Below are 5,000 nucleotides of genomic sequence, written 5' to 3' on the forward strand. Positions count from 1 at the left end.
TTGGTGAAGTTTCAGCCAGAAACTAGTAGTCCATTTTTTGGGAATTTCCCACCCCCTGCTATAAAACACGCTAAAGAGGTTTTTCCAGCTTGTACCAACTCAGCACAGATCCTCGTGGTGGCCTGCAGAGTGATCCAAGCAGCAGAGAGCTAAAAGAGTGACTTTCTACCAGATATAAGTATTTTTGTGGCTTTCCCACTGTTATTTAAGCTGGGACTGCAGCCTGTTTTACTGCTACAAGTGATTTCTGCATTTTACACTGTTTATTGCACTTTAAGTTACTAATTGTTGCAAATTGTTTCTGTAGGCTACACAAAAGTCGCTAGCCGATTTACAGCATTTATAGCATTTACTGTCTTTTTTTTCTTGTCTCTGTAATAAACAAAAAACTCTCATGTTTTCCCGCCTTTCTGAACTTGAGTAGTCCATTTCAGAGTTGCTGATCCCTGGGCTCTTGTTGTAGTTCCTCTTACTGATTGATTGCCTTATTAGGGGAGGAAGTTTCTGTGCTTATCAGTGGGTGTGGGAAGGACTGAGGGGTCTTTCTGTCCGATTAGGTGAAGTTTCAGCCAGAAACTAGTAGTCCATTGGTTGTTTTCCCTTTCCTTTCAGCCCCCTATAAAACACGCTAAACACGTTTTTTCCAGCTTGTACCAACTCAGCACAGATCCTCTTTCCTGCAGAGTGATCCAAGCAGCAGAGAGCAAAAGAGTGACTTTCTACCAGATATAAGTATTTTTGTGGTTTTCCCCACTGTTATTTAAGCTAGCAACTGCATTTCTGTTTTATTGCTACTTTAAGTGATTTCTGCATTTTACACTGTTTATTGCACTTTAAGTTACTAATTGTTGCAAATTTTTTTTAGGCTACACCCCCAAAGTGCGCTAACAGAAATTACTGTCTGTTTTTCCTTGTCTCTGTAAAAAAAAAAAAATCTCTTGTTTTCCCCCTTTTGAACTAGAGTAGTCCAGTTTCAGAGTTGCTGATCCCTGGGCTTTTTTTTTAGTTCCTGTTACTGATCCATTGCCTTATTGGGAAAGGGGGGAAGTTTTTTTGCTTACCAGTGGGAGTGGGAAGCACTTTTTTGTCTGATTTGGTGAAGTTTCAGCCAGAAACTAGTAGTCCATTGGTCTTTTTGGGCCAATTCCTAGCCCCCTTCAGCCCCTGTTATAAAAAACGCAAAAAGCGCGGTTTTAAGGAGTTCCACCAAAAAGAGAAAGGGTTAAACAAGGTTAAACTATTTGGGCCATCTAAATTCCACTCTTCCAATTTTCCCTTAAAACTACCTTCCTCGAGCTGTACTGCTGATCTAACCAGCATATCCTATAACTAAAAAGTTCATCTCTACTTGATTCCCAAGTAGACTATTCTCTATCTGTAAAGCCTAGCACTTACTCCTACAGTACTTGCACCTTGATAAAGCACTCTTATTATAGATAGTACCCCACCAGCCTAAAACCCACTTCCCCGGGAGTCCTTTGAAAGTCTCGTTATCTACTACTTCTAGTATGTCGAGGGGTCAGTTGCTAGTGTCCTCTCCAGCTCAACTGGTGAACCTGGGAATATTGAGGCAATGTTACAACTGCCTCATGTACACAGACATACCTCTCCTTCTCCCACAAAACACAAATACATAGAGATGCAACTATACGGCCAAACTGGAGGCTGAGCCCCCTCAACATAGGACTGGCAAGACCAGACAGGAGGAGAAGGTAACCACACACAATACATACCCAGTCACACATGGTACCATCACAACTTCAAATCATAAAATACTCACACAAAGACATACTCGGGGGCTCTGATCTTTTCCAAAACAGCAGAGGCCACCAAAGCAGACACCCAAACAACTACCACCTCACGACCCAACACATGCAACACATAGACCCACAGTCAGAGGGCAAACAGTCACAGCCCTTAAGGCCAAACAAAATGCCAGACACACTTGTCATTGGTGATTCCATAGTCAGACACACTGACGCCCCGCCACCAGACTGAGTAAAAAAGGGGAAAAAATTTAAACCTTCCCCCAAAAAAATTTTCCAAAAAAAGGGAACCCTGGGGGGAAATAACCCTTTTCCCTTTAAACCCCCCCAAAAAAAAAACCCCCCGCCCTTTTTAAAAAACCCCCCCAAAAAAACCCCGGGGGAAAGGCCCCTGGGAAGGGGTTTTTTAAAAAAAAATTTCCCAAAAAAATTTCCCGGGTTGGGCCCCCAAAAAAAAAAATTTTTCCAAAAAACCCTTTCCCCCAAAAAAAACCAAAAAAAGGGAACCCCCCCAAAAAAAAAAAATTTTTAAAAGGGTTTTTTTTTAAAAAAAAAAAAAACCCCCCTTTTTTAAAAATCCCCTTTTAAAAGAAAAATTTTTAAAAAAAAAAAAGGGGGAAACCCCCTTCCGGAAAAAAAAAAAATTTCCCCCCCCCCCCCTTTTTTTTTTTAAAAAAAACCCCCCCCCGGAAAAAAAAAACCCAAGGGGGGAAAAAAAAAAACCCCCTTTTTAAACTTTAAAAAAAAAAAGGGGGCCGGATTTGGGGGGGAAAAAAAAAGAAAAAAAAAAAAAAAAAATTTTCCCGGCCCCCCTTTCCCCCCAAAAGGGGGAAAATTTTTTTTTTCCCCCTTTTTTAAAAAATACCCAAAAAAAAAAAACCCTCCCCCCCTTTTAAAAGGGGGAAAAAAAAAAATTTAAAACCCTTAAAAACCCCCCCGGGGGAAAAATTTTCCCCAAAAATTTTTTTTTAAAAAACCCCCCGGAAAAAAAAACCCCCCTTTTCCCTGGAAAACCTTGAAAAAAAAAAAAAATTTTTTAAAAAAACCCCAAAAAGGGGGGTTTAAAAATTTTTTAAAAAAAAAAGGGGAATTTTTTTAAAAAATTTTCCCTTTTTTCCCCCCCCCCGGGGGGGCCCCTTTTTTTTTGGGAAAAACCTTACCCCCCCCGGGGGGCAAAAAAATTTTCCAGTTTTAAAGGGGAAAAAAGGGGAAAAAAAAAAAAAAAAAAATTTAAAAAAAATTTTTTTTTTTTTAAAAAAAACCCAAAAATTTCCCCCCAACCCGGGAAAAAAACCCCCCCCCCAAAAATTTTTTAAAAAAAAGGGGGGCCCCCGGGAAATTTTTTTTTTTTCCCCCCAAAGTTTTTTTAAAACCCCTTTTTTTTTAAAAATTTTTTACCCCCCCTTTTTCCCCGGGTTTTCCCTTTTTAAAAAAAAAGGGGAAAAAAATTTTTTCCCCCCGGGGGGAAAAAAAACCCCCGGGGAAAAAAACCCCTCCCCCCCCGGGGGCCCTCCCCAAAGGGGTTTTTTTTTTTTTTGTAAAAAAATTTTTTGTTTTTTTTCAAAATAAAATTTTCCCCCCGGGGGGGGGGGGGAAAAAAAATTTAAAAAAGGGGGCGATTTTTTAAAAACCCTATGGGGGGGGAAAAACCCCCCAAAAAGGGGCCACCCCCCTTTGGTTTTGGGAAAACCCGGGGGAAAAAATTTTTTAAAAAAACCCCCTTCGGAAAAAAAGGGTTTTTTTAAAACCCGGGCCCCCCCGGGGGGAAAAATTTTTTTAAAATAATTTTTTGGGGAAAAAAAAAAAAGGGGGTTTTTTTCCCCTTTAAAAAAGGGAAACCGGGAAAAATTTTTTTCCCCCCCCTTTTAACCCAAAAAAAAAATTTTTTTCCCTTTAAACCCTTTTTCCCCCCCTTTTAAAAAAAACCCACAAAAAAAAATTTTTTAAAAAAAATTTTTCCCCCCCAAACCCCCTGCCTAAAACAAACCCCAAAAGGGGGGAACATCCAAACCCCCCCCCCCTTTTTTTTTAAAAAAATTTAAAAAAAGGGGGGAAAAAAAACCCCCCCCCAAAAAACCCCCCCAAAAAAAAAACCCCTTTTTAAAAAAAACCCTTTTAAAACCGGGGAAAAAAAAAAAAGGGGGGGGGAAAAAAAAAAAAATTTTTTTTGGGTGGCCCCCCAAAAAAATTTTTTTAAACCCCGGGCCAAAACCCTTTAATTTTTTTAAATTTTTTTTTTTTTTGGGGCCGGGAAAAACCAATTTTTTTTAAAAAATTAAAATTTTTGCCCCCGGGTTTTTTTTTAAAAGTTGCCCACCCCCCGGTTTTTTGGGGAAAAATTTTCCCCCCCAAAAAAAAAAAAGGGGGCCCCCCGGGGCCCCCCAAAAATTTTTTAAAACTTTTCCTTCGTTTTTCCCCAGCTTTTAACCTTTTTTAAAACTTTTTTTTTAATTGTTTTTTTTTTTTTTAAAAAATAAAGGAAAAAATTTTTCCCAAATTTAAAAGGGTTATGTGCAAATGTTAACTTAATACAAAAATTATTTTTTTTTAAAAAATTTTTTTTTTTTTTTTTTGGGTTCCAATGAGATGGATAATCACTGTAGCTATTTTTTTTAAAAAAAAAAATTTTTTTGTGTTTTTGGGGGTTTTTTTGTTTTTTTTTTTTTTTTTTTCCGGGGGGGGTTTTTTTTGGGAAAAGGGGGGGTTTTTTTTTTTTAAAATTTTTTTTTTTTTTTTTTTTTTCCCCCCCCCAAAAATTTTAAAAAAAAAAAAAAAAAAAATTTTTTTTTTTTTTTTTTTTTTTTTTTTTTTTTTTTTTTTTTTTTTTTATATATTTTTTTAAAAAACCCCCCCCCCCCAAATTTCCCCAAAAAAAAAATTTCCAAAAAAAACCCCACACAAAAAAAAAAAAATTTTTTACAAAAAAAAAAAAAAAGCCCCCCAAAAAAAAAATTTAAAAAAAAAAAAAATTTTTTTAAAAAAAAATTTTTTTAAAAAACCCCCCCCCTTTTTAAAAAAAAAATTTTTTAAAAAAAAATTTTAATTTAAAAAAATTCCCCTTTTTTTTTTTCCCCCCCCAAAACCCCCCAATTTTCCCCCAAAAAAAAAAAAGCCCCTTTTTTGGGGGGTTTAAAAAAAATTCCCAAATTTTTTAAAAAAAACCCTTTTAAATTTTTCCCCCCTTTTTTTAAAATTTTTTAAAAAAAATTTTTTTTGGGGGGGGGGTTTTAAAAA

At 36.5% G+C, this 5,000-nt stretch overlaps 1 protein-coding gene across 1 annotated transcript in view; it reads left to right on the plus strand.

The window, feature by feature from the left end:
• The window catches only part of SUFU (SUFU negative regulator of hedgehog signaling), a 1,639,861-nt gene that overhangs the window by 1,084,478 nt on the left and 550,383 nt on the right, over positions 1-5,000 (plus strand). The gene's annotated exons all lie outside the window — the stretch shown is intronic.

The sequence above is a fragment of the Protopterus annectens genome, chromosome 14.part0 (assembly GCF_019279795.1).
Source record: "Protopterus annectens isolate FY-2018-M chromosome 14.part0, PAN1.0, whole genome shotgun sequence".
NCBI classification, from domain to species: Eukaryota; Metazoa; Chordata; order Ceratodontiformes; family Protopteridae; genus Protopterus; species Protopterus annectens.